The sequence below is a fragment of the Ursus americanus genome, chromosome 17, assembly GCF_024610735.1.
Source record: "Ursus americanus isolate L20-20 chromosome 17, mUrsAme1.1.p, whole genome shotgun sequence".
Classification (NCBI taxonomy): domain Eukaryota; kingdom Metazoa; phylum Chordata; class Mammalia; order Carnivora; family Ursidae; genus Ursus; species Ursus americanus.
In genome coordinates, this window is record NC_142143.1 from 25,781,087 (window position 1) to 25,798,995 (window position 17,909).

The 17,909-nt window shown below is 45.8% G+C and overlaps 1 long non-coding RNA gene across 1 annotated transcript in view; it reads right to left on the reverse strand.

Moving 5' to 3' along the window:
* LOC123780673 (uncharacterized) overlaps positions 1 to 17,909 on the reverse strand; it is a 145,018-nt gene that overhangs the window by 101,216 nt on the left and 25,893 nt on the right. Inside the window, exon 2 of the long non-coding RNA XR_006776480.2 lies at positions 30 to 369. This is a non-coding gene — a long non-coding RNA (uncharacterized LOC123780673). The remainder of the gene's footprint in view (positions 1 to 29; positions 370 to 17,909) is intronic.

Here is a 17,909-nt window from a genome sequence, read left to right on the forward strand (position 1 = left end):
AGAAATTCAAACAGAGGTTTATTACTTACAGGTCCTGGAAGAAGTACGAGGCACACCTTGAGGGTCCCCACTGGGAGGTTGAGGCAGAGTGCAGATGGAGATAGAACCTGGATCACATGCGTTTCTTAGACTCCATAGGTGCAGTGCTTTGGGGTTCCCCAGCGAGGGCCGTATTGTTCAATCCAAACCAAAACAGTGGGCAGATACCAAGGGCCCAAACTCCTTAGGTCTTGGGTTTGGCATGGGAACCCATGCCATAGGAAAGGCTGTTCAGATGTGCTGTTGCTGTGGGAGAACACAAGAAGTGCTTTGACCACTGCTGAGGATGGTGTTCTTTCTGTGCGTGATAAAGAGCAGGCCCAGGAGACGCTGAGAAACAAGAAGAGGAAAACGGCATTAAAGGAAAAAAAAAAAATCTCAGGGACTTGAACCTCACATTTGGAAGTCATGTTCTCCTCCATCATCATTATTCACAAAGGCAAGGATCCTGGGCATGGGTTATGATTCTGGCTTTCAAAAGCAGGTGGGGCTGGGACAGCTTTCATCTGGGTACGCAGGCACATTTCTGACAGGGCAGCAAAAGTAAGTTGGCCTTCCTAGCCCTGAGTCCTGTCTGCCGTGCCCCACTCCCTCCTCCTCCTCCAGCTTCCTTCCTTCATCTCTCCAACAGCAATTAGCCAAAATTTCACTGAGCTTTAGGAAGAGTGGGAGCCCCCTATGCTTTTTTTTAAATTAAGCTTTTATTGTGTAAAACATATGTGTCATAAAATTTACCATTTTAACCATTTTTCAATTGGCATTAAGTACATGCACATTGTTGGCAACCATCACCACTCTCAATCTCCAGAGCTCTTTTCATCTTGCAAAACTGAAACTCCATACCCATTAGACAATAACTCCCCATTCTTCCCTGCCTGGCCCCAGCGGCTACCATTTTTCTTCTGTCTCTATGAATTTGATTACTTGAGATACCACATCTGAGTGGAATCATAGAGTATTTGTCCTTTTATGACTGACTTATTTCACTTAGTGTCATGTCCTCAAGGTTCATCTGTGTTGTAGCATGGGTCTGAAGTTCCCTCCTTTTTAAGGCTGAGTACCCCTGAAGCTCTTAAAAGTTATGTAACTGTATTTGTCTCCTGGGGCTGCCACAGCAAAATGCCACAGGCCAGCTGGCTGAAACAACAGATACTGATTTTCTCACAGTTCTGGAGGCTGGAAGTCCAAGATCAAGGTGTCAGCTGGTTTCCTCTGAGGCCTCTCTCCTTCACTTGGAGGTAGTCACCTTCTGGCTGTGTCCTCACATGGCCTTTCCTTGTGTGCATGCATTCCCGATCCAAATTTCCTCTTATCAGTTCACCCCTCAAATTGGATTAGAGCCCACCCTAATTTTCACTTAGTCACCTCTCTGAAGGCCCTATCTACAAATACAGTCACTTTCTGAGGGACTGGGGGTTAGGGCTACAACATATGAATTCTAGGGACACACTTCAGCCCATAACCTTCCTGAGAAACACATTCCTCAACTGAATGAAAATCATCATGGCCCCCTTCTGGGTGCTGGTTTGGCTTATGCCCATGAAGCATTTGGCATAGTACTGGAACACAGCAATTTTTTGCGGGACCAGCAGGCATCATTGCTGTGTTTTCCCAAGTCTTAGCATGGGTTCTTCCAGCACATATTGGGTGCTCACTCAACAGTGTGTGTTACTCCTTTCATCTTGGATTGGGTCAGGGCTGGGGCAGCTAAAGGAAGGAGACTCAGGATCACAGCGATGTGGGAAAGAGAAAAAATGGGGAAGCAAACACAGACTTCACCTGCTAAATGATACTGCCTCAACTAACCTGGGATTACAAAGCTGCCTTATGTTCACGATGAGTACTCATAATAGTTACAACTGACTGTGTGCCAGACATTGAACCAGCCACTCTGTAAGTGTCTCATTTAATCCTCAAGTAGCTACTATTCTCATTCCTACTGCTCGGATGAGAAAACCAAGGCCCACACGGTTTAAGTAGCTTGCCGAGTCACATAGATTACAAGTACAAGAGACAGCATTCAGCCCCAGAAGTTCTGCAAGGTGAGCCCAAGAGCTTCTGATAAAAATGACATAAAAATTACATATGCCTGTGAATAAGGATGATAAACACTTATATAATAAGGGGGTGTGGTGAGAGGATAGGATACTGGCTATTTTCCTTTCATTTAAAATTTTCCACTTCTTCAGTTGTGTCTGTGACATTTATTATATGTAAGTTGTTTTAAGAAAAGACTTTTTGCACGGGGGGGTGCTTCTCCCTTAAGGAATAAAAGAAAATCACTTATGCTTCCTCTCTGGTGTTGCTGCATAAAGAGTTGTCCTGTTTGCTCTCACCTAGGATTTTAAGAGCAAGTAGCCACCTGGCCCCTCGCAGCTTAGTTGGTCTCCATCAATAACAGATTTTTGAAACATTTTTTTTCTTTTAACTTTTTTTGTCTTTTCTTCCTCTTTCTCCTCTTTTTTTCTTCTTCTCTTTGTTTTTAAAGCAACTCGTATAAATGAGTTTGTATCAGCTTATCGTTGGAATATGTGTGTTGCAAGCTCTGGATCCCTCATGTTCCAATGAGAAGATGGATATCTTGGATTTGGAGAGTTCTGGGAAGAATCACAGAGGGTTGGGTTGTTTTGTTTGTTTTCCCGAGCTCTCAAGGCAGTAAGAAAACCCTAACCTCACCACACTCCCTCTTCCAAACCAATTTTTAAGTTGTTCCTCTAAGAAATCAGTCAAGTCCCTATAAAGGACGGCAAGAAAATCCCTCCTGCCACACATTGTCTAACTTCCTGGGTTCCATTAACACAACTGTCTTTTTCATAAATAATTTCTTTTTTTTAAAGATTTTTATTTATTGATTATTCATTTGAGAGAGAGAGAGAGAGAGAGCACAAGAAGGGGGAGTGGCAGAGGGAGAGGGAGAAACAGACTCCCTGCTGAGCAGGGAGCCCAATGTGGGGCTCGATCCCAGGACCCAGAGATCATGACCTGAGCCGAAGGCAGACGTTAAACCGACTGAGCCACCCAAGCGCCCTCATAAATAATTTCTGATGTCTTTGCCCTAAACCTTGGACAGATTTTGATCTGGAATGATCAAATTCATATGAGATGTAGAGTATCAGGAGTAATTAAGCATCCTCAATGCTCTCCACTATGACCCAATCTTACTTTTTAGCTTCCCCCAGATCTCAGTGATGTCTCCAACTCACTCACCATGTCAACACCAGACTGCCCATGAAACCAGTTACACAGATCCTTCTGAGTAAGGTGGTTCTTCATGCTTTGCATTGGGTGACCACCATGCCAGCCACAGCTGCTATGCTTGGTCACAGACATCCGATACGGGCCGGACCTACAGAGGAGACTATGAGGGGGCCTGGGCTGAGCACGTGGCCCCGCTGGAAAGCTTGAATGCCACACCCAGAGAACATAAGCACAGAGACAGGTAGGAAGAAGAAAACGGGAAAGAGAGGAAAGCAGAAACAGAGGGTGTCTTGAGCAGGGAAGAATTGCTAAGTACAGAAAAATGGTTTCTCCTCTTCGGAGGAGACCCACTCCAGTAACTGGAGTTGCTATGGTTTCCTGAATGGTTTTCCAGTTCTCCATGAGGCCTGGATGTGTCGCTGCTGACATGGTTTTCTTTGCTAACTCACTGAGCATAAATGTATCTCTATCAAAAAGCCACATCTCCTAAGGTATCCTCAAGTGTGTCATCGGTTTATGGTTCTTTTGTTTTGTTTGCAAAAGGAAAGAGCCCAACATACTTATCTAAAAATGAATCCATGCTCTTGTCTCCCAGACCTGTTCTTTCTTGTATATTGTCTATGCCTACTTTTGATATCACTATCCCAGTTCTTAGGTTTCTCCCAATACCTTACAAGAGTCTATCAGTCCATTTGCCAGAGCCTAACCAGTCTATCTCCACAATACAGCTCCAAAATCTCAGGGTTGGTAAATAATCCTCCCACAAAGCATTACTTTCCTGCTTCACTCTGAGCAGACATTACTAATTGATCACTGCACTCTTTCCCACTTACCTAAGCAAGGCCAAAAGCTCTATTCTTTGAAGGCTTGTTATACATACCAGCTACTGAGCTAAACATTTTGCATGCCTTAGCTCATTTAATTCTCATTAAAAAAAAAAAAAAACCTGTGAAAACATACCATTGTTTTTTCCATTGTACAAGTAGAAAAGAGGCTGAGAGAGAAGAGAGAAATAGCCTGGCTTCTCCTTTCCTCCAGCACCCCCGTCTTTCTCTATGGCCTCCCACTCACTGACTCTAGCTGCAGCCAGTTGGCAGGGGGGTCAGAGAAATGTAGTTTGCAGGAGTCAGCTCCTTGCGGTGCACAGCAAAGCGCAGGGCAGGGATTGGATGTGAGACCAAACAGAATGACTGGCGAAAAGCCTCTCCTGATTTCATAGCAAAAAGCAATGTGTCCTGACTCTAAAAACCCAGAGCATTTGATCCAGAAATTTCCCTCTGTACTTAACCTTTTTTATCGAATAGTTATGTATTTGCATTTGTGCAGAACAGGTTTCCTGGTCTTTTCTCCTTTGTTCCGTAGGCTCTACAGGTCTACTGGGAAGACTTGAGTGTGAATTAGTGTCACTCTTGTCATACTGCCTAGCCCTGTGCTTTGCTCAATAAATATTTATTAAACGATGACTGATATTCAGTGCCTGTGCTCCTTCCGACTGAGGTGTGTAGCAGGGCATCCAGGGGTATGCCAAGCCACAAGACAAACACCTTACATTTCCCTGGAGAGTCCATTTCACAGTATGGAAAGTAATTTTAAATATAATTTTTATGTAAAAACCACCAAAAAACAAAGTCAAACAAAATTTACATGATTTTTTTAAAAGATAAACTAAATTCATTTAAAAATACTATGCTCTTCATGTCTTCATTTTGTTCGTGTCCTTCCCCCCCGCCCCCCACAAATGTTGACTAAGCTTTTTCTATATGCCAGGCACTGTTCTAGACAGACATGATTCCCACCTTCAGGAATTTATAGTATAGTGCAGGCATCAACATTCTCTAGAGGACCGGATAGCAAGTGTTTCAGGCTTTGTGGGCCAAACATTCCCTGTTGCATTACTCAGCTCAGGCTTGGTGCAGCCATAGGCACCCAGGCAACAAATGAGTGCCCTGGTCTTGCAGGAAACCTAGATCACAAAAACGGGCAGCAGGCTGGACTTGGTCTGCTGACCCCCTGTCTAGTGGGGAAAACAGACAGTAAAAAGTGTAAGATGCCACACTGTCAGAGAATAGTATAGTACAATATGCTCCGTGGGCAAAGCTAGCGGAAGTCACTTGGTCCAGGAGCAGGACCGGCTTCAGGGGCGAGCACCCTGTACAGTCATACAGGGCCCACTCAGAAGTGACACCAGGCTGGGCTTGATGCTCTCTTGTCACAGTCTGGAAATTCTTGATCATTTTATTTTTGAACTCGTGAAGTCAGAAGGGACACTGGAGAGCAAGCGTGTACAAAGGGGTGCTAGCGTACACATGGGCAGACTCAAGTCTGCACGCGTGCCAGTGGGCAGCGCCAGCTGCTGGCCTGGCCGTCTGGTGAGCGTGGGCACGCTTGCGGCTGTCCGGAGCCCCGCAGGGGTTCATGGCCACAGCAGCACTAGCAGACGCAGCAGGTGGGGGCAGCAGTGGCAGCCGTGGGGAGAGGCTGCCCTGGGATGCACCCTGGAAGACGGGAAGACCGGCTTGCAGGTCTGTCCCCAGAGCCGGCCCTGGACCACCTGTAAACATTAACTCTCTACTCTGAGTTCCCGGACAGGAACTGCTGGAACTCAGGTAGCCAAGTCTGTCAGCAAAGTATTATAGAATAAATGTTTGCACTGACATTGCAATAAAGGATATTAAGGAGTTATCAAAATTGTTCACAAAATTGAGACTTTCTAGCTTTGAAAACTGTTGCTACATTGCAAACCAGATATCCATGGGCCTAGATAGGGAAGTTAATGTTGAAGATGGTCCTGGTCAACAGAATAATAGAGCACTATCTTCATAAAAAGTTTCAGATAAACCTACAATAACAAGGAAGCCAATCTTAAAATTAATTTTCCTTGTATTAGAAGATACAGGGATAGAATGCATAAGGGGGCATTTTGAGTTATATAAAAATCATGAAGCTGCTTTTTGTTTCTTGTATGACCTCCACAAGCTACAGGAATTGTCAGAGGAAATAGCAATATTAAAATATCAAATTTGTATGCAAAAATCACATAACTAACATGAGTTCAATAATATAAATACTATGCAAATAGTATTTATTTATTATGTGTAAATAATAAAAAATTCACATACTAAATTCAGAGCATAAAAGTGATTTGTATGAAGAATTAACTCTTTTTAGAGAAATGGTTCCACAGGCATCATCACCTCCAGATGTACTAAAACTCGTATTTCTAAATAATTTATGGAAAATGTATTCCAGTGTTGTCACGGCCTATAAAATCTGCTGCCCCAGTCATAGCTGCAACCGTAGATTTGATTTCAACTGTCGAAATTAAATTTATCAAAATGTTTTTGTGACCTTGCATTTACTAATGGCCACTAACATTACTTTCCATTGCGTGAATTGAACATGAAGTTGCTGAAAGTAAAAATGTTTATGACCTAATGAATGAATATGTAGGAAAGCAAACCAGAAAAATCTTGATATCATATTAATCCATATTATTTATTGCACTATAAAAATTATGACATCAAAGTATGTTTTGGCCATTAAAAATGTATTTTGTTACTCATATATCATTACTGTTCTTACTACATTTTATACATAATAAAATATTTTTAAAGGAAAAGCTTTATATTTTACCTTTAACTGTACTTTCTTTCCTGTTTTTCAAACAAGGGGCCTGTATTTTCATTCTGCACTGGGCCTCACAAATGACGTGGTCAGCGCTGTCCAGGCATCCAGGAACGCTTTCCTGGGGAAGTGGAAAGGCCCAAAAGCGAGAGGGAGCTTGTTGCACCAGACCAGAAAGTGGTCCCTGTACCAGCAGCATCACTGTCACCTGGGATCCTGTTAGACTTGCAGGCTCTCAAGCCCTGGCACAGACTCTGAGGGCAGACCACAGCGATCTGATTTTAACCCCCCAGGGGATCCTGATGCCCCCCAAGTTTGAGAACCACTGCTACAAGGGACTGAGAGGAGAAGGTGTGTGTGCTGGGAATGTGGGAGGAGGCAGGATCGAGTCCTGAAGGCCCTAAGGAGGCAATGAAGGTTTTAACACAGGAGTAAAAGCAAAGTCCTTACACAGGTCACTAGGCCCTCAAGGCTCTGTAGGTCCTACTGGCGTCCCCTTTCAGATCTTGTCTGCTACCACTGTCTACCTCAGCCACACTGACATCCTCTGACATGCCAGGCACTCTCCTGCCTCAGGGCCTTTGTACCAGTTACTTCCCCTTCCCAGAATGCTTTTACCCCAGAGCTCTCTTGCATTCTTTGGGTATCTGTTCAAATGTCACCTTCTCAGAAAGGCCCTCCCTAGCCATCCTATTTAAAAGTGTCCCCTCAACACACATACTCACACCCTGATACCTCTTCGTTGTTTTATCCTTCTCCATTGCACACACCAACGCCTATTATATTGTTTTCTTATTTTTTGGGTTAATTATCTACCTTCCCCCACTTCCTACTGGAAAGGTAGTTTTGTGAAGGTAGTGGTTTTGTTCTGTTTCATTTACTGACATATTCCCAGAGCCTAAAAGTGCCTGGCTTTTAGGAACACCAGACAAAATAAGAAAGGGAACACTCAATAAATATTGAATGAACATATAAAAAGACTTCAATTCAAATAAATATTCAACTATAATGAATAAGAAAAGGCTTGCCATGACCTGGTTAACAAAGTTGCTAGCAGTTGTTCTTAACTTGGGGCTACAGGCTAGGTTTGGTCATTGAAGTAGAGACCACTAGGGATCTGGGAGGGAAAAATCCATGTGCTCCCCTGACTTCTTCCCTTGCCATGGTTGGGGCCATGTGACTATTCTGCCTAGGGGACCACGACTACAAGAGGCCGATGTCAATGCCAGACCAAGACAGTTAATAGGAGTGCCTCCTCCACTTCTTCCTTCTTATTTGGCTGTGACCATGGAAGCCTCGTGAGGCACCACAAAGTCGATGAGTGGAGGGAAGTATCCTCAGACTTTCCCTAAGGGAGAAATAAACCTTTGTCGTGATAAATCATTGACGTTTCGGGCTTATTTGCTATGGCACCTCAGCCTAGCCTAGCCTGCCTGGCCTTATTCCTGGAGTCCTTACCAACAAGCAGCAATCAAGAGCAAGCTCAGAAAAAAAAGAGTCCTCTGAGTAATTCTATTATGAAGGAAAAGTATTTGGTAGTTATTAGGGAAATCCCGTCCCTTGTTCACAAGTATAAGTATGCAAAAATGCTACCGGCATAATGTCCCAATAGTAAAACACAGAAACTGCGAAACGAATACATAAAAGTATACAGACAGGAGGCCGAATCTACAAATATGGGCTACGAATTAGTCTGGGTTTGAATCTCAGCTCTCCCACTTAACTTGAACAAGTTAATTAGTCCCTCTGGGCCTCAGCTTCCTCATAGGTAAATAAGGATAACAGCATTATCTACTTCATAGAATTGTTGAAGGATTGGCTCCAGTCAGGGGAGTCAAGTACTGGGTTCTAAGTGCCTGACATGTACCAGCACCTTGAATCTTCACAGCAATTCACTGAGATAGGTACTATTTTATCCCCATTTTACAGACAACGAAACAGATGCACAGAGAGGTTAAGTAACTTGCCCAAGGCCACACAGCTAATGAGTTATGGAGCTGGGATTTGAACCCTCAGTGTGACCATAGGGACAGGGATGAACCATGAGCTGGGAGTCAGGCAGACTTGAGGCAAATCTCAGCCCCAACACCCACTGACCAATTGACTTTAAGACAAACGCTTAACATTTTGCAGTCATGATTTCTCTTAAATTAGGAAAATAGTAAATTTATATATATATATATATATATATATATATATATATATATATATATATATATATATATAAAAATACCTATAACAGAGTGGGTCAGTTGGGATACTGTATATAAAGCACCCCCCACTCCCACCCACCTGGCCCAGAGTAGATACTCAGTAGATGTTAGCTGTTGTAATGACAACGTTCTACATGGACACAGCCCAAGTGTGTGTCTGAAATAGAGTCACAACAAGGGGAAACATTTGGTCAGTCTCTTCTGCTCCCCATTGGAGTTTATGGGAACCCCTTCCCTTGTTCTGATGTTACACACCTAATAGTGCAGCCCAGGTAACCAGAGGCAGCCCCTTAACAATTCCTCGGGATTACACGGGTGATGGAGAGCCCCTAGGCAGGGTCCGCCTCCTTCCCACCCCCACCACTGCCACCATTGCAGCTCCTCCTGTGAGGCCTGGCTCTCTCATCCTCCTGGAAGCCTCTACTGAGGCTTCTCTATTTGGGTTAAGCCAACCTGGCCTCCTATCTTTAGGTCAGAGAATGAGGGTATTAACGATTCAAAAAAAAATCTCTGTTGTCCACATCCATGCCCTGCTTCTAATCACTTCGACCTTGAGGCAAGAGAAGCTACTGAAGGGTTTTATGAACCATCATCAACAACAAAAATGTCCTGTAAAATTATGCCAACCAGTTCCATTTTGTTTTGATTATGACTATTGCAAAATTCCCACTCCACTAAGGACAGCAATGTGGGTGTGGGTGCTGGGGGGTTGGGTCTTGCGGTAGGATACAGCCTCAGGTTGGGTGTCAACCCGACCCCAGGGTAATATTGGCCCAACTGCTGCCACCCGAGCTTAGAGACCCATGTCTCCCTAGAGCCCGCCATCGGTTTTACCAGCTAGAGCAAAGCAGGGGAAGATCCAGGAAAAGCGGGTAGCCAAAGAAGCAGTATTTCCCAGGGAAATGACACTGTGTGGAACATTCATAATTTATCAAGCATCTTGGGCCTTTCAGAAATGTTCCTGTTTTTCTCTCTCTCAACATTTCCTGTTTATCTCTCACTTAGATCTTTTTCTCCTTCACAATGTATATCTCCCTTTTTTCTGATCTTTTTCCTTTCTTTTCTTTACTACCTTCCTCCCTCCGTTCCCTCCCCCTCTCTCAACTGGTACGGTTTTTCACATGTGTTGAATGTTCCCTGTTATTAACTTAACAACTAACTACGTCAATGCAGTCCCTGAGTAGGATGGTCATATTGAATAAATAAAAACACACGATGCCCAGCTAAATTTGAACTTCAGATAAACAGCAAATAATATTTGAGGAATATTAACACACACACACACACACACACACACACACACACACACACGATTTGTTATCTTCCTGAAAGTTAAATTTACCTGGGCATCTGATATCCTATCTGGCAGCCCTACCCCCAACTAACTGAAGCCCAGTGTGGTCCTAAAATAGCATTTGTCCTGGGAGCCAGCGGTTCTTGGAAATAAAAAGATGTTCCATACCTGCTCCATGACAAGCTTCGTAACTCTCTCATAATTGAAAAAAAGTGAATAACCTATATTGTCTGAACACCCCAGACAACAGAGAGTTTTTGGTCTCTTGCTTTTATGTGGTGCTTACATCTTCAAGCTGCTTTCCTCTCATGGCAGCTGACTTTGTGGGGCATCCCCCAGCCCGGCCAGCTGCTGAGCCACCCCAAAATTTGGAGAAGACTGTAGCTTGGGGGGTGGGGAGGGGTGTCAAACTTCAACAGGAATGTCAGGCTTCTGTAAGGGAAAGTTTACTTCTGCAGTGGGGGAGGGGAAGGAGGATGAATTACAAGATTTTTCTTTCCAAACACATCTTTGCCTCTTATTTGCCATATCTTCAGAGTCACTGGGGGACAGTGCTGGGAGGTGTGGGCAGAAAATCCTCCCCCTTTCTGATGTTCCTTTGGCTCTATTTGGGAGTGAGGCTGACAGGGGTGAGGGCCACTGCTCCCCACAGGAAGTTGAGGTCGGTCACTTCTGACAATTTATAGCTCACCTCCCAGCCCTTCGGCCTTCCTGCCTGCTGGTGTCTGAACAAACACAGCAGGCGTGTGAAGGTCACAGAGTTGCAGGAGGCTGGCAGGGCCTCGGGCCTTCCAAGGGGCGAGAGGCATGACCTCTCCCCTGGGCACTGAGAGCGAGACCTATTACAGACGACTCCAGAAGCTGCCGGGGCTCTGGACCAGCGAGCACAGCTCCCCTTCCCCAAGGTGACGGCGGGGCCTGCGGCCAGGCATTGCCAATTCGGAGCGCAGAGCTCCAGGCCGGGCTTTCTGCTCTCCCTGCTGGAGGCCCGCCATCCTTATTGAGTGAATTTCCAAGAAAGCAGTTGACAGGCTTGGCAGTGCTATTCCTGGAAATGTTCAATAGGCCATCTTCTGGCAGGGGCTGCCGCTGACGGATGGGTCGGAAGGGGAGAGCGCGTGCTCAGCGCCACCTCCGCCCGGCCTATTCCCAGGTGCCCCGGAGCCACAGGCGGCCCCGAATACCACGGGCTGCTGGCGGGCGGGGGTGCTGGCCTCTGCGGAGCTCGCTTCCTCCCTGGCAGGGCAGCTGCCAGCAGGCTTGCTGTTAAATGAAGACAGACGCCCTGTGTCTATAAATTAGAAAACCCATCAGCTCCAGCGGATGCCCTGCATGTCCCACAGTAAACCCAGCAGGGGACACTTGGCCACTGCCAAAGGGCACGCTAGACAGCGGCTTTAACCGTTGTAGCAGTCGCAGGAGAGAGGCCAAGCCTGTCGCCAGGCAGAGAACACCCAGGCAACTCGCAGGGGCTGGAATTTCCCTCTGAGGCCGACCCCAGAGTGGACAGGCCCTTCTCGGCCTCAGCACTACCCGGCGTTTGGGGCCGGATGCTCCTTTGTTGGAGCTCTCCGTGCCTTCCGGGATGTGGAGCAGCACGCTGGGCCTCCATCCACTGGAAGCCAGGAGCACCTTCACCTGTCTCCCCTCCCCCAGTTGTGACAACCAAAAATACCTGCGGACATTGCCCAACGTCCCCGGGAGGGCCACGTCACCCCACTGCACAGGAAAGGAGATGGGGCTCCGGGGTGGGGGTGGGGGATGGTGATGTCAGCGAAGACAGAGACAGAATCTCAGCATTTGGTCTCCAGTTGAGTTGTGTGCTGCCTGACAAGTCACAGAATCCTTGGGCCTCAGTTTCCTTATCTCTAAAATGGGAAGAAAGAGAAGAGCAAATGCAGGGAGCTTGGAGATCAGTTGAGATAATGCACTCTAGCGCAGTTTGAGAGGTGGAAAGTACCACATAAAACAGCGCAGCAGCAGAATAGCTAATGCTGGAATCCTTCCCTACCGCAAAGGGCGGGGTTCCCTTCAAAAGGAGAAAATAGCTGAATATTTATAAAATTCCCAAGAGTCTCAAATTAAAACAAACAAGTGCTTTAGAAAGCTTTTCTCTCTCTCTTTTTTTCTTCTGAATTCAAACAAGATTAAGATTGCTATGGCTGCCTGAAGTTAATGAACGTGATTTCCTTTTGTCTTCCTTGAAGGGGGATTTCTATTTTATGTTTTAATCAACGCCCTAGCAATTGCATCCCTCCAGTGAAAGAACAGAAAGTAAGGGAGCAAGAGTGTGTGGTGGGGTCCCTCTCTATTTTTTTCACAAAATTAGTATCTTTTTCTTTATAATTAGTGACAAAAACTGATAAATGAAACGCCACAGCCCTATAGAAAGATACTGTTGCTTTAAATGAACTTTACCGTTATATAATTCTCTGGCTGACTTCATCCCACCAGCTTTCAAGGAACTATAAAGAAATCTTTAAAGGCTAATATTTCTCCTGTTCGCACTGGCAGAAAAACACAAAGGAAATGGGTAACCTGAGCTTCCTCAAAGAGCCAAGTCCTTGAGGACAGGGCTACACATGTCCCCCCTTCACCCTGCGCCCCCAGCCTTGGGGTCCTTGCAAACTCCAGGGAGCCACGGTCCTTTCTTGGTGGCTGTGTACGTTGGAAGACCCAAGGCCACATTTGCTTTGGGAAACAGGACACTGTGATTAATCAAAGAAAACAGAAACAGCTCTGTTTTCCATAATGGCCCCATCGAAGGGCTTCTCTAGGAAAAACCCTGATCAAGCTGTTCCTTCTATTTCCCTAAAGGCTAACAGCCGGGAGTGGGGGCTGGTGGGTACAGGAGGAGGTACCCATGGAAGTTTACTCCCAAATAGTCCCTTCCCAGAAAAAGTCTTCATTATTCTACTTAGCTCAAAGCACTGGGCATCTACTGACAGCAAGGGCCCTGTGGAAGAAAGCGGGCCTCCTCTTTCTGCGCTATCACTGTCCCTGCAGCAAGGGCTGAGGTCCTCACTGGCTTCCACGGAATCACTGATCAGACAGGATTCCCAGAAGGGGACTTGGTAAGGTGAGACTCTGAAGCAAAGTAATGGAGAAGGGTCAGAGAAGGCGGCCAGGCGGCACTGTTATAAAACCAGCTGGCACATGCTTACCTCATTGAAAACAGACACAGTGCAGTTCTGGAACTAGGTAAAGACAGAGCTGGGACGAGGGTGAGAAGAGTGAGGCATCACCTTCAGTGCAAAATTTAAGGGCACCGAATAACCCCAGCAATCACATAAATAATATAAATGATATCTTGACGCAATATTTCAAAAACTCAAAATTAATGCCCCCAAAATCCGTGATGAACAAAACATCAAAATTTAAAGACAGGGTCTGGTTTCACAAACATCATGTGTCTCCAAGGACCAACACTTGACTTCAAGTAGTCTCCTGGCTTTAGAGGGTCTCAGTGAAGCAGAATAACCAAAGGGGCCGGGACTCAGAGTGAGGGACAGAAAAGCAGCCCAAGGCTAAATGGCCCTCTGCATGGCACCAGCCTCTCTGAGTCCTGGTTCTCACTTACAAAGCGGATTAATATTGGCCGCACCTTCCTCACAGGGGGGTTTTAGGACCAAATGAAATCTTGCTCATGAGAGCATCTGATAAACCCTAACCTATGGTGTTCTTGAGATGTATAACAGAAGGCATAGCAGTAAGACTGGTAATTACAGTAGTAGGCAAGACGGGACATTTTTGGTGAGGGAAGGAGAGAAAAGGCAGGAGGGAAGAAAAGGCCGTGCCCCTGGCTGTGTGGTAGGAAGTGGGAAGAGCCAGATTCTAGGTTCTGACCTGACTTCAGGTCTCAGTTCAGCTATTTATAATTGCAGAGCTTTGGCCCATTTCCCAACCTCTCTGTGCCTCAGTTTTCTCAGTCTTAAAATGGGGATAATAATAGATTGACATGAAGTAATGTGTACATGGCACCTACTATGGTCTGGTCCAAGCTGGGTGTTAATCACTTACACACACACACGCACACACACACACACACACACACCCCTCCCTGAATTCCCACACCCCCATCCCAGGCTTCTCCCATTAAAAGAAAAGAAGAGGAAAGGAGGAGAGAAACAGGAGAGGCAGGAAGAATATAACCCAAGATTGGAGGAGTCAAGAGAAGAGAATCGGGGGGTGGGGGGATACAGGAAAGGAAGGAGGAAGGAAAGGAAGAGATGAAAGTGGGGACACTTAGGTCCTGTCCTGAGCTGAGAGCTCTCTTAGAGCAAGTCAGTTCCAGTTTCCCAGGAAACAACCATGGAAAGAATCAAGTGCAACAACGTATTTAAGATTGATCTGTGATGACACACATAGCTCTGATTCACTTGTTTTACCTGTTGTAGAATATTCTAGAACATGCCTACGTTTATATATCCATTCTCCCAAAGGTGGACATTTAAGTTGTTTAAGGGGACTTTGATTTGTATCAGTAATGTTTGATTTCTTAAGTTGGGTGGAAGGTACGAAATTCAATCTCTTGGTCTTTTTCCCTATGTCTGAAACAGTTGAACTCATCTAGAACTCCTACTGATTCCGCCCAGCTTCCAGGCCTGTCCTTCAGGTCAAAGGCAGGTGGGATTTCTGGGAGTGGGTGAAGGGTTCCAGCAGCCACCTGCCCCACAGAGGGGACAGCACCGCTAGTGGCTCTGCCTGCCCTGGACATGCAGAGGTCCAGCTGCACTGAGACACGGCTCACAGGCCTGTGGCTTCCCAGACAGACCCCGCTACCTGAGATCTTGCCCTGACCCAGAAGCCCTAGGACTGGGCCCCACAAGCACTGCCAGACCCAGTGCTGGGATTTCATGGAAGCGTCAGAAGACAGATGCTTCAGGGGAAATAGTTTTCTCCGTGAACAGCTGAGCTCCTCTGAATGGAATCTCTGTACCTTTCATAATGGAACAAAGGGGAAGGCTGTTTGTAAGCTTGGGGAGGCGCAAGTCACAGTTGATCCCCTGGAAATCAGTCCATGCATTTCCTTACTAAAGAACTGGAGAAAGAAGAAATGCCAAGAATCCAAAAGAATAAATCTTCTGGAAACAGTTCCTGTTTGCCTGTGGAATGTGTTGCTCCTCCCATCTCTTCTCCAGTAGCTTTGTTTCTTAGAGACTGTTTGCTTTGGCTACAATCAGAATCAGTCTGCATTCCCCAGAGCCCACCTGCTCTGAGCACTGGCCTCGGATAGACAGCCTGGTACACAGACAATCCACTAAACCACGACTGGGCTGGGTGAAGAGAGTGAGGTGCTAGCCTTGGGCACAAAGTTTGAGGGGATGTCCCAAAACTCAGTAACTGACATGAGTATATTTTAATGCAATATTTTAAAAACCTAAAGTTAATGCAACAAAATCCATGATGAACAAAACATCCATATTTCAAGTAAAGGCTGGGTCAGTAGAAACTTCTGAGTTGAGTGCAACCAGGAAGTGCTGGGATCAGCTCTTCCTTTGTGAATCCTTGTCCCACCTCGGCAGGCCAGGGAAGAGAAAGTTCCCAGCGCCCCAAGAAACGTCCATCAACCCCACAGCAGGACAGGGCCCAATCTCTACCAACCACCACAACCCACAACCCCCTGACCATGCACAGCTCTGGGCCTCTTCCTCCCCACAAGCTGCTCAGCCGCCTGCCCCTCCCCCTCTAGGACAATAAGGCCTCATCTGCCTGAGTCCTCGTACATGCTTAATCACACATAGTACAAACCACTTATAATGGTCTGTTAACTATTCACTCTAGTGGCCCCAAACTGATGGCTGGAGGGCATCTTATTTAACTCAGACCAATTTTTAAAAAATCAATTACTTGCCAACATTAAAAAGTTGGGAGAGTCTCACAAAAAAACCAAATTGCTAGCCTGTCTATAAAAATCCAAATTTCAGGGTGCCTCTATGGCTCAGTCAGGTAAGCACCTGCCTTCTTTGACTCAGCAGGGAGCCTGCTTCTTCCTCTCCTTCTGTCCCTCCCCCCAACTTGTGTGTGCTCCCTCTGTCTCAAATAAATAAATTAAAATCTTTTTAAAAAAAAATCCAAATTTCCAGCTCATCTTGAAATATCCAAATGTTTGACAACTAACAACAACACTTGTTTGTTGAGAATATACTAGATGCTGAGTACAGTACTCAGTACTTGAGATATTTTTTCTGTTTCAACGCTCACAGCCATTCTGTACTTACTATCCCCCATTTTACAAATGATGTATCAGAGGCTCAGAAAATTGAAATAACTTGTCCCAAATCACACAACTAACAGGCAATGTGGCCAGACTCAGACCAGGGGAGCTTGACTCAAAGTCCATGCTCTCATTCTTCTGTATCTTCCAGCATCATGAGGGCGTGGACTAAATGACTGTTTTTCAAATGTGTTCCAAGAAGCCTCAAAGCCGCTGGGCAAAGGGCCTGGCTGAGTGTGTGGGGTGAGGGGGCTGGCTCAGCCCCCAGGGCTCCTGCTTCTATCAGAGAAGCTCCTTTTTTTTTGGTTTTGTTTTTAAAACTATTTTATAAACTGGAGTCCCATTCAAGAATTCTTTGGGAAAAAGAAGTCCACTGTTCAGAAACAAAAACAAAACAAAGCCCCAAGCCCAAATGATCTCATTCTCTCTTTTTAAAATCTCTTCTCCCCTTACCATGTTTTCCTGAACCAGCAGGGAAACTTTCTCTCCCCACCTTTGAGCATGTGGGTGCTGGTTGGGCCACCTCTTACAATAACTGAATGACTACATGTCCGGAGGCTAGGAGCCATGGAGCCAAGGCATCCCTCAAGACCTGCTGAAGGTAGAGAGGGGCAGACCGAAACTGTGCAGAGGCCAACGCAGTGTGGGGAGCACTACCAAGAGGACAAGGAGAATGGCGTGAGGATATAGGAGCCAAAGCCATGGAGCCCAGTGGAGGCTGTCCTCTTGCTTCTCTTAGGTGAAGTCCTTTATGGGTTGTCATGAATTTCAGGCCACCATGGTCATCTGGAATTGAGTGTATTCTTTACAGAGTGTCAGGAAGGGTGACCACAAGGTCTTGTAGTGGGAAGAGCACAGGAAGGAACCAGAGCTTGGCACTTCAGGGCCTTGGACATATATAAAGTTTCTCTACATACCTTACCCAATAGTCCTAGGGACACAGGGAGACTACTTTAAAAACATAAAATGACTTAAGAATAAACATCTGTCTTAACTACATGGTCTGACAAGTGCAAACCAAGAGAAAGTGGGAGCTTCTAGACCCTCTCTGAAGGCAGGACTACTGAAGCTAGCCTTGCCAATGTGATTTTAGCCTTGGCTTCAACTGCCATCCCTTTGCCAAAGACAAAAAATCCAGAATCTGTTCAGATTTCTCTCCTGAGATTCCAACCCATAGTTCTTACTTTGTATTGAACAGCTTCACTTAGGTGTCCCATACACTCCTCCAGCAATTCCCCAAATGGAGCTCCTTCACATCTCTCTGAAACCTGCTCCTTCAGTAGTGTTCTCGTTCAGGAGCTGGCATATATCCCCGAAATTTGGG